Source organism: Equus asinus, chromosome 19 (assembly GCF_041296235.1).
Source record: "Equus asinus isolate D_3611 breed Donkey chromosome 19, EquAss-T2T_v2, whole genome shotgun sequence".
Taxonomy (NCBI): Eukaryota; Metazoa; Chordata; class Mammalia; order Perissodactyla; family Equidae; genus Equus; species Equus asinus.
In genome coordinates, this window is record NC_091808.1 from 27127617 (window position 1) to 27144903 (window position 17287).

Here is a 17287-nt window from a genome sequence, read left to right on the forward strand (position 1 = left end):
AAATTTAGAGATAAAAAGTCACTTGTCCCCAGAAAAGTAATTTGGCCTCTTGGCCAGTTTCTCAAACACTCCCAGCGTTGGCATTATTAATGATTTAGGTTGAATCCATTTCCTCCAGGAATTCTGTTAAGATGTGAGTATTTTCGAAGAGACGGTTGATCAGCCTGCTGTTAGTCACTAGCACCTTAGTAACTGGTTGTGACCTACATAGCAATTAACTTGAAGAACTTCAAGCAGAACAATATTAATTGTGCTGCTAGAGTATGCTAGGTACAACATCTACTTAGGAAGATAAGGTGATAGCTGCTCACAAAGACACTTTAAATCTGGAGATAAATATAAACAAGTAATTTCAATGTGATATGGAACCTCCCCTGGACTGGCTTTTGGTGGATAATGGAGGGAAAAGATAGAAGTGCCTGAGAGTCGAGGAAACTTGTTGAAGAAACACTGAGGTCAGAGCTGCTCAACCACTTGGGCATACAGATCACTTGGGAATCTTGTTAAAATGATTCTAAAATGCCAGTCCCATGGGGCCTGAGATTCTGCGTTTCTAACAAGCTCCCAGATGATGCTGCGCTGCTGGCCGCAGAGCCTGCTTTGAGGACCACAGGACTAGGTCATGAGTCACGGCATCCCAGCTCAGCACAGAAGGAAGTCAGGTCAGGAGTTGGCTGAGGAGTTGAAAGGACTGAAGGATGTGTGTGATCAGAGCATGAAAGAGCTGGAATGATTGGAGTCTGAGTTCTGATGTGACACAGTTCCACATAATGTAAAGGCAAAGCGTACAGTCTTGAGGTGATCAGTTTTCTGTGATGGTGATTGTAGCAAGTGAAAGAAATGGACTTGGAACAATATGTGTTTGTAATTTTAATGGGAGAGTTGGCAAGGATTTGGAGTCTTTTAATCCAAAGAGTCATAAGCCCCTGCTTATCTGGGAACCATATGGAAGATATCTATATGAAATAGAGTCACCAAGGCTTGTATGAGGAAAATTAGACCGCTTGCTTCTTGTTTAGAATTTATAAGGAGCCCTGGTTAGCCAGTCAGCTTTTTAAAGATGTTTTAAACACAAAAGCAGATCAATTGTATTCCTTTTTCCAAAACTGTTTTTTCTTAGCATGTTCTGAGTAGTAAATGTACACTAGAGGCATTTGCCCTTACAGTCATGCACCACATTCTGACATTTCAGTCAATGACAGGCCACATAGATGACTGTGTCCCGTAAGATTAGTACCCTATAGCCTAGGTGTGTAGTAGGCTGTGCCATCTAGGTTTGTGTCAGCACACTATGATGTTTGCATGGTGACAAAATTGCCTAGTGGTGCTTTTTTCAGAATGTGTCCCTGTCGTTAATCGATGCAGGCCTGTATTTGCCATCATCTGTGAATGACCATGTTTCCTAAATGAGGATTTCATAAAGTGATGCGGGCCTACAGTGCTTCAGAGGGCATTCATCCAGGGATGCTTCAATGCCGAAGAACAGGGCTGGACCAGGCAGCTCGAAAAGTCCATCAGAAATAGGAAAAACCCGCTAGTTCTCAACTCCTAAATTGTAAGACTCACACAAGTGAGTGTGGCCATATATCCCTGTTCACAAGAGCTTATTTCCTGGGTGTTCTGTGCTAAATTGACCAAGTTAGCTGGTCGCATGACCAATGCACTTTCTACCACTTGCTGCAGTGAGCGGAAAGCTTGTTTTATTTTATACTAGTTCTCACCTGACCAGTTAAAGGTCGAGCTGCATTCACGTTTCATTGAAATATATTAGGAGACCCTGTGTCGGTCTGGCTTGGATGGCCTTTTCTTCTGTTTCTTGAGAAAGCCAAATTTATCATCTTTTCTGCCTCTCCCTCCATCACGTTGCCCTTCAACTGGATTTCCTGATTCAGTTAATAGTGTTACTAACTCCCTGGTGCTCAGGCCAGCAAAGGTGAATTAACATTCTCTGACTGTTGGTTCTCAAAGTGCAGTCTCTGGACTAGCAACATTAATTAGCATTACCTGGAACTGGTCAGAAATGCAAATCCTAGCACCCAACTGAGACCTGCTAAGTCAGAAACGCTGGTGGTGGGCCCAGCAATTTGCGTTAACAGTCCCAGGGGGTTCTGATCACAGTCAAGTTTGAGAACCATTAAATTTAAAAATAGCAAGGTTAACATTACATGTTCTGTTGATATTCAACTTAAAATACAGTGTTTTCAATTTGCTGTTCTCTTGTATTTTAGAATACACACATATTTGTAGGCCCATGAAAAATTTCTAGGCCCAAGGCACTATGTATTGCCTAATGGACAAAAACATACAGCTCTGGTTTATTACCGCTGCAAAGATGCTCTTGGAACAATAGGTACAGTGTAGTCGTCTTGCTGCTGAAGGAGGCGGTACTCTGGACAGAATACATTCTGAAACAACGTTTTGATATATGTCTCCCCCACCAGACCGTCTGCTGCTTGCAAGTGGGTCTCCATCAGAGTGCTGGACCCGCTGCGTATATACAGCAGGTGACACATAGAGGGCACTCGGAAAATGTACATTGTGTGATATGGGCCGACCAGCTAGAGAAATGGACTTAGAAACCTTTACTGAGCTTTCTTACGTGCTGAATAATGACCTTATGTTTAGCTCAGTTCTATTTTGTTTCATTTAGTACAGCTTTGCTTGATTGGTTTAATTAATAGTAACCATCTAGTTAGTAAAACCTGAGCATTAGTGAGTTGGTAATATAATGAAAAACAGATTTTGTCCAGCAGATGTCAGTAAAGCCCAGTTTAATAATTTCAATTGTTGATAAACTTGAAAAATTAATGGATATACTGGGAGGGAAAATACTTGCACCCAGAATAGCATTTCTCTGTTGACATCTGAGGAAACAGCATCTACATCAAAAAATCCACATAACCGTTCAGGCACATTGGAAATGCTGCAAGCGTAGACTGCAAAGCAAACGTGGCCTTCGTGGTAAACGTCTTCCACTTCTAAGTTCACAGCAGTTTAAACTGGACATTAGGTTATTGTTAACTAGAGCCAAAATCCTGAGAGGGAGGGGAGTACAGGGCTGTGTATAGAAGATTATTCAAATATGGATTATGATGCCAGTTGAAACTGTTTTCTGAAGACCAGAACTTTATTTCACTTTACCAATTGTTTGGAGGTCTCTTCTTTCTTGAGAGTAGCATTAAACCGTACCTTTATACTTTAGAAATGCAAAGCCCTCTCCATGATTTTACATTTAAAAGGAGAGAGGGCAAGGTGAAGGGGAGCCCCAAGTGTTGTGTTTTTATTAATTGAAGGAAAATTCACTTAAAAATCACCAAACCCAAGGTGTTTTGAAAGACTGATGAAGCCATCACACTGGAAAATGATTATAATTATCATTAGGATTCTTAGGCTGTTCCTAGCTCTGAATGTCTAATTCGTTCATACCTAAGAAAACTTAGATCTCTCTAGTAAGTCTTAAAATGTGTATGGTCAGCAGAGTGCCCTGGAATCTGACCGTGTCCCTCTGGCCTCCAGTGTGCTCTCTGCAGTCAGACCAACCTTCCTTTCAGTGCTTGAGGGTAGACACCGGAAATCCCACTGAAGGCCCTCTGTGGTCTCTGCCTAGAGGTCTCTCGGGGCTGCGCAGGAACAGGGCAGAGGTTCAGAGAGGCGGCCGTGAGGCCTTCAGGCGACCTCCATGCTTTGACTAGGGGAGGCCATTGTAATCAAGTGACTGTTATGGTAGCTGTTCCCACTTGTATTGGCTTTTCCCCAGCCAAAAGTAAATGAAATGGCTCTTTGGATGCTCAGTCCCCTCCAACACGCGCACATACACGCACAATCTCAAACACAGAGCTCTGGCACAGTCTCCTTCAGATCCTCCGCACTCTTCCATCCCCAGTCCCGCCAAGCCTCAGATTGCCCTGAGAGTCCCTGACGTCCCACTCACGGTGGATGAGTGCCTTTATAATAGTCAGTTTCCTCTGCAGCAGCCATTTACTGTACTTTTAAATTACCCTATCTTAGTGGGGGAAAAGGAAGTTTATATTCTCAGCAATATTAGAGGATAGAAAAAGACAAGAAGCAACTGACTTTTATTAATAACTGTGCTGGAAAGTGGCAAGGCAACATCTGGAATACTTATTACCCATTTGGCATGCTGTTCATCTCCATGGATAAGATTCAACATGACAAGCTCTGTCAAAAGGAAATAAGCTCCATCTAGTTAAATTACAATGATTAGGGTCATTTAGACAGAGGAAGTTTCATTTGTATGGATCTGGAAATTTTATACAAACTGGAATACCTGAGTATTTAATCTTCCCTGAAGCTCAATTTAAAATTGAAAGAGACCGTTGCATAGACCTGTAATGAGATGAGACATACCAGAAATTAATTTAACTGTTACTGCACCATGAGCATGTAGCCCAAGAAATCAAAGACTGTTTCATTCGCAGTTTGTACACAGCAATAAAAGAAAACGTTCTGCTGCATTCATGGACCATTCTATGATTTTTATGAATTCCTTCAATGGAGACTTGAGCATCCAGAGTAAACTTGAATTTTTCCTCTGCTTTTTAAAAATTCTTCTACTGGGAGATTTCGTCAAGATGGTGGAGTATGCAGACTCTGAACTCATGTCCTCCCACGAACACAACCAGGTTACAACTATTTTTGGAAAAATTACCCTGGATAGAAAACTGAAAACTGGATAAAAACAACCCCCACAAGAAGGGACAGTCCTGACTAAGGTGGAAGAGGCAGAAATTCCTTCTGGAGAGAGAAAAAGGCACCTTCAGGAGCAGCGGATTCACAGCCAGCCAGGCAGGAGCCACCCTAAGGTATGCACTCCCTGGAGGAGTGAGGTCCTGAGCGGGGGCCCGATACTGCTATAAGCATCCTTCAGACTCAGCACAACTGAGACGAGGGTCTTACTATCTGGTTTCACTGCCTATTAAATACTGCAGCAGGGTATATCCCCAGAAAAGCTATCAGACAAAAGCTGAAAAGACCCGGTTCTTAAAGCGCCCATGCACAAACTCACCATTTCAGCAACCTAAAATTACCAGAAAGAAGGCTGACAGCCCTTTGGTGAAAAGAGACTCACTTGGTAGGCTCTGGGTGCATCTTGGTGAAAAGAGAGACCTCTCTGGAGACTGAGACATTGGTGGTGGCCATTGTTGTCACCTAGTCCAGGCGTGCTGACACAGACCTCAGCAGACACCATTGAAGTTCTTCCCCTGGTCTGTTAGCCCAGGGGTCTGCCACACCCACTAGAATGCAGATTTAATCTAGTTCAGCCAGGGCAGGCAGCTTACCCTAGGGACTGGCCTCACTCAACAGCAAGCCCTTAGGCTACTTGTCCGCCTGCATTGACTGAATGCCTTGATCCTCTACAGGCAGGCTAGTGTGTCTGCCTCTGTGGGGCAGGACCTGTGTGAGGACCAGGTGAACTGTGTGGGATTGGTGGAGAGGTGGGGCCCTCTGCAATGGGGTGTCAGGATATACTCCAGGGGGTTGGGAAGTGTGCATGGACCAGGACTGTGTTGACGGTGTGTGTGGACCTGTGGAGGGTGAGACTTATCAGTGGCAGAAGACCTGTGCTTCACCAATAGCCATATAAAAGAACCAGCCCCACCTTCCAAAGCCTGAAACAATTGAGTGCTCCCATGCCTAGGGCCAGCCCCACTCAGCTGCATCCTGAGAGAGTAGACAACAGCCTTGTAGGACTGAGGCCTATAGCAAATGTAAGCCCCTGAGCCTAGCAACCAGCTACACTGGGCACCTCCCCAATTAAGAGGAAAACTGCAAGAGGAGTGTGCTGTTAGACTTTGTAGCCAACAGTGCTGAGGCTCCCCAAACCAGATTTACAAACAGCTGGCCAGGGAAGGAAAGACTAGACTCCCTGGGTACCTGCATCAAGAGCAACCCTGCCACAGCAGAAGGACACAAGCAGCCCACAAATGGGTCACTCCTGGATCATTTGGACTGATGATGAGAGGGAAACACGCTGCTGGGCCTCAAGAGGCATCTCTTACATAAGGCCACTTCTCCAAGATCAGGAGACATAGCCAACTCACCTAATACATAGATATAAGCACAGAGAAAGAAGCATAATGAGGAGACAAAGGAATACATTCCAAGGAAGGGAACAGGACAAAACCCCAGAGAAAGGCCTAAATAAAACAGAAATAAGCAACCTACCTGACAAAGAGTTCAAACAAAAACTCATAAGGATGCTCATAGATATTGGGAGAAGACTGGATGAACACAGTGAGCTCATCAACAAAGAACTTGAAAATATATAAAAGAACCAATCAGAAATGATGAATACAATACTGGAAATGAAAAATTCACTGGAGGGACTCAATAGCAGAGTAGATGATACAGAAGAACGGATCAGTGAGCTAGACGAAAGACTAGAGGAAATCACACAAGCTGAACAGATAAAAGAAAAAAGATTTAGACAGAATGAGAACAGTCTAAGGGGACTCTGGTACGATATCAAGTGCACTAACATTCATATTATATGTGTCCCAGAAGGAGAGGAGAGAGACAAAGGGGCAGAAAATCTATTTGAAGAAATAATAGCTGAAAATTTTCCTAACCTATGGAAGGAAACAGACATCTAAGTATAGGAAGTACAGAGAGCTCCAAACAAGCCCAAGAGGCCCACAACAAGATACATTATAATTAAAATGTCCAACATTAAAGACAAAGAGACAATCCTCTAAAAGTGGCAAGAGAAAGGCAACAAGTGACATACAAAGGAAATCCCATCAGGCTATCAGCGGACTTCTCAGCCGAGACCCTACAGGTGAGAAGAGAATGGCACAACGTATTTAAAGTGCTAAAAGGAAAAAAGCTAGTCAAGAATACTCTATCCAGCAAGGTTGTCATTCAGAATGGAAGGAGAGATAAAGAGCTTGCCAGACAAGCAAAAATTAAAGAAGTTTATCACCAAGAAACCAGTTCTACAAGAAATGCTGAAGGGACTTATTTAAGTGGGAAATTGATGACCACAAATAGGTATTAAAAAATTATCAAAAGAACCCCCCCCAAAAAACCAGGCAATAAAATCACTGGTAAAGGTAAAACTATAGTAAAGGTAGCAGATCAACCACCTGTAAAGATATGATGGTTAAAAGACAAAAGCACTAAAATTACCTATTTCAATGATAAGAGGGTAATGGACAGATACACACAAAACAAGAGATTAGACATGATTGCAAAAATATAAAACGTGGGAGGAGGGGAGTGAAAAAGTAGAGCTTTTAGAAAGAGGTCAAGCTAAAGACTCTATCAACTCACTATAGACTGCTATATACATAGGATATTATATAAGATCCTCGTGGTAATCACAAACTAGAAACCTATAATTAGTAAGCAAATGAGTAAGACAAAAAAAAAAAAATCAAACATATTACTAAAGAAAGCCATCAAGCCACAAGGGAAGATATCAAGAGAAAAAGGAACAGAGAAGAACTACTAAAACACCCAGAAAAAAAAAGTAACAAAATGGCAATAAATACATATTTTTCAATAGCTACTTTAAATGTCTATGGACTAAGTGCACCAATCAAAAGACATAGGGTGGCCAATTGGATAAAAAATATAAGACCCATATATATGCTGCATACAGGAGACACACTTCAGACCTAAAGATTCTCACAAACTGAAAGTGAAAGGATGAAAAAAGATATTCTATGCAAATTGCAAAGAAAAGAAAGCGGGGGTAGCAATACTTATATCAGAAAAAAACAGACTTCAAAACAAAAACTGTAACAAGAAAGAAAGAAGGGAACTACATAATGATAAAGAGAACAATCCAACAAGAAGATATAATACTTCTAAATATCTACACACTAAACATAGGAGCCTAAATATATAAAGCAATTATTAACAGACATACAAGGAGAAATAGACAGTAACACAATAATAGTAGAGGACTTTAACACTCCACTTACACCAATGGATAGATCATCCAAACAGAAGATAGATAAGAAAATACTGGCCTTAAGTGACACATTTGACCAGATGGACTTAGTAGATATAAATACAATATTCCATCCAAAAACCACTGAATACACATTCTTTTCAAATGCACACGGAACATTCTCCAGGATTGATCACATATTAGGCCACAAAACACTTCTGAATAAATTTAATAAGATCAAAATAATATCATGCATATTTTCTGACCACAAAGGTATGAAACTAGAAATCAACTACAGGAATAAAATCAGAAAAGCCACAAAAACGTGGAAATTAAACGAAATGCTACTGAACAACGATTGGGTCAATGAAGAAATCAAAGGAGAAATCAAAAAAATCCTGGAGACAAATGAAAATGAAAATACAACATGGCAAAATCTAGGTGATACAGCAAAGAGGTTCTAAGAGGGAAGTTTACAGCAATTCAGGCCTACCTCAACAAAGAAGAAAAATTCCAAATAAACAATCTAACAGTGCATCTAAAGGAACTGGAAAAAGAAGAACAAATAAAGCCCAAAATCAGCAGAAGGAAGGAAATAATAAAAATCAGAGCAGAAATAAACTAAATAGAGACTTGAAAAAGAACAATAGAAAAAATTAATGAAACCAAGAGCTGATTCTTTGAAAAGATAAACAAAATTGACAAATCCTTGGCTAGACTCACCAAGAAAAAAGAGAGAAGACTCAAATAAATAAAATCAGAAATGAAAGAGGAGAACTTACAATGGACACCTCAGAAATACAAAAGATTATGAGACTACTATGAAAAGTTATATGCCAAGAAATTCGATAATCTAGAAGAAATGGATCAATTCTTAGAAGTATACAACCTTTCAAAACTGGACCAAGAAGAAGTAGAGAATTTGAATAGATCAATCACCAGTAAGGAGATCAAAACAGCAATCAAAAACCTCCCAAAAAATAAAAGTCCAGGACCAGATGGCTTCCCTGGTGAATTCTATCAGACATTCAAAGAAAACTTAATATCTACCCTTCTCAACTCTTCCAAAAAATTGAAGAGGAGAGGAGGCTTCCTAACTCATGCTATGAAGCCAACAGTATCCTGACACCAAAACCAGACAGGGATAACACCAAAAAAGAAAATTATAGGCCAATATCACTGATGAACATCACTGCAAAAATCCTCAACAAAATACTAGCAAATTGAATACAATGATAGATTAAAAAGATCATACATCATGATCAAGTGGGTTTTATTCCAGGGATGCAAGGATGGTTCAACATCTGCAAATCTATCAACATGATACACCACATTAACAAAATGAAGAATAAAAATCACATGATCATATCAATGGATGCAGAGAAAGCATTTGACAAGATATAGCATCCGTTTATGTTAAAATCTCTAAATAAAATGGGTATAGACAGAGAATACCTCAACATAATAAAGGCCATATATGACAAACCCACAGCAAATCCCATTCTCAACAGAGAAAAACTGAAAGCTATCCCTCTAAGAACAGGAAGCAGACAAGGATGCCCACTGCCATCACTCTTATTTAACATAGTATTGGAAGTCCTAGCCAGAGCAATCAGTCACAAAAAAGAAATAAAAAGGATCCAAATTGTAAAAGAAGAAGTGAAACTGTCACTCTTGCAAATGACATGATTTTATACATAGAAAACCCTAAAGAATCCACTAAAAAACTTTTAGAAATAATAAATGAATACAGTCAAATCACAGGATACAAAATCAACATACAAAAATCGGTTGTGTTTCTGTACACTAACAACGAAGTAGCAGAAAGAGAAATTAAGAATACAATCCCATTTACAATTGCAACAAAAAGAGTAAGATACCTAGGAATAAACTTAACCAAAGAGGGGAAAGATCTGTACACCAAAAACTATAAAACATTGTTGAAAGAAATTTAACAAGACACAAAGAAATGGAAAGATATTCCATGCTCTTGAATTGGAAGAATTGACATAGCTAAAATGTCCATACTTCCTAAAGCAGTCTATAGATTCAATGCAATCCCTATCAAAGTTCCAACAACATTTTTCACAGAAATAGAACAAAGAATCCTAAAATTTATATGGAACAACAAAAGAACCTGAATAGCCAAAGGAATCCTGAGGAAAAAAAACAAAGCTGGAGGTAGCACACTCCCCAATTTCAAAATATACTACAAAGCTATAGTAACCAAAACAGCGTGGTACTGGCACAAAAACAGACACACAGATCAGTGGAACAGAATTGAGAGAGTTTCATTCAACAATGTTTATTCAGTGCCTATTCTCTGCCGATGACATGAGGGCTGGGTGCTAGGAGTGAAAGCTGAAGATGGCACTTTCCGCCTTTAGAGAACTCATAAACTACTGGGAGAATCAAATCAGTAAACCAAGTTGTAATTCTCATAGTGAGTGTTACCGAGTACTATTGGACCACAGAAGACAGTCCTTCTGAGGCTGGAGGAATAAGGAAGACTTCAGAGAGGAGAGCCAAGATGGTTGTCCACAAAATACAGAGAAATGTGAGAGACAAGGAGGAATGGACAGACCAGTCAGGGGCATTAGTACATTCAGGGGATGTGCAAAGATGGGAAAAGGGACAAAGATGAGGAAAGGGTAGAGACAGGTGGGAGGCAAGTTCAAGGACATAATTGTGAAAGGGTCTTGGGTTTCTTGTCAAGCAGTTTGGATATTATCTTGTTGGTCAGTGGGTCATCTGAACCAGCAGCATCAGCATCATCTGAGAACTTGTTGGATGTGCACATTCCCAGACACCCTCCCAAACCTACTGATTCTGAAATCTGGGATGGAACCTGTTAATCTGTGTTTTAACAAGCCCTCCAGCTGATTCTGATTTACACTAAAGTTTAAGAACCTCTGCTGTCAATATTAGGGAGGCATAGGTTCAGAAAAACCATCAACATATAGAAAAACCATCCTCCTCTATCCTTAGCAGAGTGAAGTATAAGGCTGGATTTGCAAATGGCAAGATTACTTATGCATCCACATGAAGGTTGGGTTGGAGAAAGGAAAGGGTCGAGGCAGGAAGACCATTAGGAGGCTGCACAATATCCCTGGAAAGCCCCAGGAAGGCTCAGAAGCCAAGAAGTGTCAGTGAGGTTCAGCAGAGGGTATGGACTTATGAGAACTGACAGGTGGGGGCCAGTTGGACATGGATGATGAGGGAAGGAACATATCAAGGAAGACCTATTTTCTTAGCAAGTGCCTTGAAAGTCTTGCTTGGAAGTCCCTGTGGAGGCTAGCACACCTGGATTTTGATAGTGTGGCCAGAACTCACATTCTGGGTTCTTTTACAATTGCAGTTTAGAAAAGGAATACATAGGCCCACTGTTAGTGATTGATAATGCATGTGTTTCAGTTGTTTAGGAAACAACCCATCCAAGATCCGGGATTTTAGGAATAAAGAGAATAGTACACTAATCAAAACCTAATAATGGGCTTCTTGTGGAAACGATTAATTCTAAGGCTGGGGAAAGGGGCAATACAAGATGAGCCTGGAACATCTTTTGATGCCACAAATGCTCAAAAAAGGTTGAGGGGATGTTGAAATGACACAGGAGCCAGTCTGAAACAGGCCAAGGCTGAGACAATTCAGCCAGAAAATAAATAATCATATTGGAGTATGACCCAAGAGTACAGCATCGCTTCCGTAGTATTCTTGCCAAAAATGCATTAGCTCAATCTAACCATGAGCAAACGTCAGACAACACAAATCGAGAAGCATTCTACAAATACCTGAGCGGCACTCCTCAAAAGTGTCAAAATTATGAAAGTAAAAGAGAGACTGAGGGACTGTCAAAAATAGGAAGAGACTAAAGAGATAGGACAAATAGGGTGGGATCCTGAACTGGACGCGAAAACAGAAATAGACTAGTGGTGAAAATTTGGTGAGAAACTGGTAAAATTTAAATAAAGGCTATACTTTAGTTAACAGTATTGTATGAGTGTTAATTTCCTGGTGTCAATAATTATGCATTGTAAGGTGATCATGTTAAGGGAAGGTGGGTGAAGAATAAATGGGCAGTCTACATACTATTTTTGCAAACTGTAAGTCTAAATTAATTTCAAAATTAAAATTTTAAGTAAATAATTGTCATCATTTGAATCCTTTTGCTGGCCTGTGGCACTCTTCTAGTTAAATGAACAACACAGCGTAGCTCTTTTCTGGGGACGTCTAATGGCTACAGCCCACTGATTTTCTGGTGACTGGGAGACCTGTCCTGTGTGTCTTGATTCCCTAAAGGACTTAGAGGCAGATTTACCTTGCAGCTTCGTGAAATTTAAACTTCAGGACTGCTCGCCTGCACGGGCCCCATTGAGCACTAGGAGTTGCTGGGAGCTGTCAAATGTCTGATCCAGGGAAGAGGGGAAGCCAGGCTTCAGTCAGAGGCATTTCTGTGTAAGCAATGCTGGGAGATTGCCTAAAAAGAGCTCAGAAGAAAGGGACTTAAATCTCTAAGCCTCTAGTAATTTGTTATGATTTATTTTCTTATTCTAAACAAATATTCACTTTTGCAGCTAAGTCTGTATTTAGAATCTCTTTTTGTAAAGGGGGTTCCCTAAATCATATAAGATTCAGTTCCAGCAAACCTGGATAGGCTTCTGCATCCAGCACAGGTGCTCAACAAACACTGCAATTAACTTAGAAAAGTCATCCCCACTTCAGTAGAATGGACTCGATGATAACGATCAGCCACATAACAGCAGAGTCTGAAAGGGCTCATTTGGGGAAGATTTTTAAATAATACCAATTCTCTATACAGCTCCTTTAAGCTTTAAGGGTACTTTTACATTTACCCTCATAGCATGTTACACTTCCTAGATCCTTAGAGATTCTCAAATATTTCCTTTTGGCAATGAATGAAAAGTCAGTCCCAAAGAGGCTAAGTAATTCAGGGACACACAGCTTGTGGTAGATGACTGAGGCAGGACACACACACAGACACACACACACACACACACACCACACACACACACAGGCCTCCTGATTTGGGGGCATGGGGCAGGGTGACCAGGATATCCATACGCTGCCCTGGAACACAGTCTTCTCTGTTTTTCTCTTACTGGTAACTACTATCCCAGATCCTAGAACAGCAAAAGATAGCTCTGTCCTTCTTTGTACCCTCTACAGCAACGCAGTGCAATTTTAGGAGGCGACGATTAAACATTAAGCTAACCTAGTACACATGAACCAAACTCTGCTCAAACCCCTTAAGTCTAAGCAGCCACGCACTTGTATTAAAAGACTAAAGCGGAGCAGTCTGGGGCAGGAGCTGGGGTTGGGCTGGGATTTGGGTTAGAGGAACGTTCCCGGGGGACTGGGGCATCTTCTCCAGTGCCCCGGGGAGCACTTGACGCCCGCAGACTTTTGCAGTGACGGCAGTCTGTCACTGTTTCACAGTGACTCCAGGCTGAAACCAAATCCCCCATTAGTTCATCCCCCATCAATCTGCAGCCAAGCCAAGAAATAGTTCCACTGCTGCTTTCATGGATTTGGGACGGGAGCAAATGTTCTCCACGGTGGCGCCTGTTGGCTCTAATCAGATAAATTAAGGAGTTGAGCATGTTTCCACCATTTGGTTGGGTTTTATTTTAGTCTCCAAGTCCCTTTGCTCCCATTTCAAGGCCTGGCACTTTCTCACTGGCGAAGCCCGCGCTGCCTTATCCCTGAGAGAAGCTTCCTCAAGCAGAAGCGCCACATGCCACATCCGTCCTGGGGACGCCCCGTGTCCAGAAAACCAATTGTGCAGCTGTTCTGCAACATCTCAGAGCCCGTCTCTTTGTCTTGACACACTTAAAAATCACCTTGCTTCAAAAGTACATTAACGATGTCTTCCTAAGAGAGTGCACTGGGTGATTTTTTTAGATTTAAAGTGGTATTTTTCAAGATTGAGATGTAAAGGTTGGGCAAATAGACTATCTTTGTTTATAAAGATAGCATAAGGTATAGAGTTAAGGAAAAATACCTAATGTCTTCTTTGAAGAAAGCCACAACTCACCACACAAACTTTCTTCCACACAGTAATATTTAGTTCAATCATTGCCTGGCTGATAGTCTACTGTTTTTGACCTACAAAACTGCAATTTTATGTGGTTCACGTAAATACATATTTATATCTCCAGATAATTGGTGTAGCTCTCTCTTTTTACTTCCCTGTGTAGACACCTCGTGGACTTCCTAATATCAAGAGAAATTCCATAACCACAGTCACCACAAGTAACATTGTTCTGGGGGGTCCCAAGAATCCTCACACAAGAATGTCCTGGTTTAGGCCTATTGTTCTGGTTTAATTATTAATTGTGCCTATTTTCACTATCAAAAGTGTCTCCGTTTGAAAATAAATTATATGGCCATCCTATCAAAAATATTAGAGCTTGTTGTCCCTTGTTTCATCAGTACTCTTCTTAGTATTGCAAAGTGACTCAAGCCTATTTGAGCTTCACGATCATTCAGTCCTTTTGGTAGATACCAGTAGCCACCAACAATGAGGTGGAGCTCCGTCTCCTTGTAATCTGGATACCAGGTTGGCATATTATCTAGAAAAGCAAATCTTAGATAGAATTTTGTTATTTATACAAACATCAATTGACCAGCAGTCACAAAAGCATCCACACAGTCATACAGCCTCTTCTGAAGTCCAGCTCACTGTCTTATAGGCATGCGAATGAGTACCCTTGCACAAAATGGTGACTCAAGGTAGCTAGGATGGTGTGTTAATGGCACAACTTTTCAACTTTCTGCTCAGGGCAGTCAACTGAATCCCTGGTTAAGTTGCAGGGACCAGGAACAGGTGGGTCCTAGGAATAGAGCACCTTTCAAAGGGTATTAAGTTTTTTATTTCTCCGTGTTTATAAATCCTTTTCTAGAGGTGTCTATTCTATAGTCTAGCCAATCCACATATTTTTAACACCACTCAGTGCACCATTGAAAAGAACCTCCAATTCCCCTCATGCAGGTTAATGGCCCTCTAATGTAGGTTTAGAGGGCAATGTTCGAAGGATTTACTGTCCTTGGAGCGTGCACTCCAGAAGAGGGTTTTTCAAATGCTGAAGAACCGCTGATGCAATGAGCACTCCTGCTCCTAGGGTATGTATTAAAATAAACTATACCCAGTTTCTCTCTGTTTTAAAGTACTTAAGTATTTAAAATTAAATTATAGACAATAGACTTGACATGTGTTCTGCATTCAAATACTCAGCGTGGACTACTGACCAGCAATGGAAGTGACCAAGGACCAACGCTGGCCTCCCACTCTCCCTCCTGCACCTTCTCCCCAGGAGCAGAAGCCCAGATGTAAGCCTTGGGCAAAGTGAAGTTTTAAGAGACATATGCCTGAAACGCTGTGCTAGGTCATAAAGACTTAGTGAAGGGCGTCAGGGCAAACACTTTCTAGAGAACTCTGTTCCTCTTGGAATTTTCCCTTACGCAGTGTTCTTTCTACGACTCTCTCCCCTTTGCAGCTGGCTGGTATGGTAGATGGGGCCAAGAGAGTCTCCCATCCCCTTTTGGATGTCAGACTAGATCTGAATAGAACAAGAGGAAGGGAAACTGAGGTTCAGCCCAGTTCTGTTTCAGAAATTAAGGATGACTGTTCTTTCTGTATTTCTTCTTACTCCTCTAGAAATTAAAGGTAAGCTCCAAAGCCTCATAAAGAGGAAACAGAAGCACAAGGGAAATAGAAGCAGGTCCTTTTCACCTGCATCAAGTCTTGAGGTAAAAGAGTAAAAGGAGTCATCACAACTCACACTGATCTGACAAAGTAAACAAGGCGAAAGACGGGGAGAAAGTCAGAGTCAACTCTCCAGAGAGGAATAGGTTGTGCTTGTGCCTGGAGCGTTCTGCAGGATGCTAGCAAGGGGCCGTGAGCAGCATCAAGATCCCAGTTTGCGCCTGTGGCCTAGTGATGTGCCACACACACCTTAGACTCTCATCTCATCCTTGATGATGATGAATGGTTCTTCCCACTTAAAATCTGTCTGAGTAAGAGTTCCAATGAAGAAGAGGGGGAAAAAAATAAACTGGTATATCTTCTGATAAAACTCATCCTCAAACTTGTCAGGACAAGTACAAAATGTTACAAACTCTACAATTGTATCACTATTGCATTTATTAAAATGATGATTAATGGGTGACACTAGCTTCCAAAAGATATTCCATTGAGATCAGGCAGTTAATAGCCTCCACACTGAAGTATGCTTAAACAATAAAACACTATATTTTTTGAGCCACCTAGATTTCTAGTTGGAAAGTCTTCTGGATTCCAGATGTCTTATTGCTGTGAGCTTCCCATCTCCAGCATCATTTTCTTGGACTGTTCCCTTCATTCATTAGATTCTGAGCAGCTTAGGAGAAAAGAAGATTGCTCACATAATCTCTGAGAACAGGGAACAAATAGACTGAGAAAAGAGAGTTCAGAAATAGTCTGCTGGTCTTTATTTTAACACCATAGCTGGAGTTTTGTCCCTTTTCCCTTTGAATCTCTCACACAATTAACAAGACGCATTTTGGAACTAATTACACAAATACCAGTTTAAGCCTCATTGTCTTCTCCAGTAGCCTTCAGTTAAAAGCAATGGTAGTGTGTTTGAAAGAGGGCTCTGCACTGCCTGCAAAGCTCCACTGGAAAGAGAATGTGCGTGTCCACAGGGCTCCATGCCACAGGATGAACATTGACGCTTTCAGAGAGAACTTCAGATCTGTGCAAACATTCGTCATTACATTTAGTTATTAAAAACACTTTCTGGGTGTTTTAAAAATATTTAAATGATTGAGAGTGCATATCAATTCTTACTAATTACTAATTCTATATTGATCAGCAATGTTTTACTAAATACTATTTATATTTCAATTAAAGAAAAACCCTGTAACTGTTGGATATAGAATGACTATGAAATTAATTAAGAAAACACTAAGACTTCTTCATCAGAAACCTGTCAACAAGGGAAGTAGCAAAGATGAATTGAAGCATTTCTCATGAGCTGGCGTTTTCGTAGATAGTGTAAGAAACCCTAGGATGGTGAAGCCCTCGGCCCCTCCTCTAATGGGAACTCACGAATTATTTATTCAACAAACATTTATTAAGCACTTCTGCCAGGTCTGTCCAAGTTCTGACACCGACAATCCAGTTTGACAACAGCGTTACCCAGACCCTGGAAATATTGGAGGCATTTCCTGAGTATATGAATGACCCTGACTACCTCTGAGGGAAGTTAGCGTCCCACCAATAACATGACATTTTGAGTAAATTCTGCAGGAAATATAGCAGGAAAAAAACAGTAGAGAGGAAGCAACACCAGCCACTGTCTATTACAG

At 41.0% G+C, this 17287-nt stretch overlaps 1 long non-coding RNA gene across 7 annotated transcripts in view; it reads right to left on the bottom strand.

Moving 5' to 3' along the window:
- Positions 1 to 17287, bottom strand: part of LOC106848061 (uncharacterized) — a 52885-nt gene that overhangs the window by 5409 nt on the left and 30189 nt on the right. For 4 of the 7 annotated variants that reach the window (XR_001402325.3, XR_011495588.1, XR_011495589.1 and 1 more), the window contains one exon: positions 4289 to 4347. The exons of 2 other annotated variants lie outside the window; for them this stretch is intronic. This is a non-coding gene — a long non-coding RNA (uncharacterized lncRNA). One more of the 7 variants, XR_011495591.1, reaches the window with a different exon arrangement.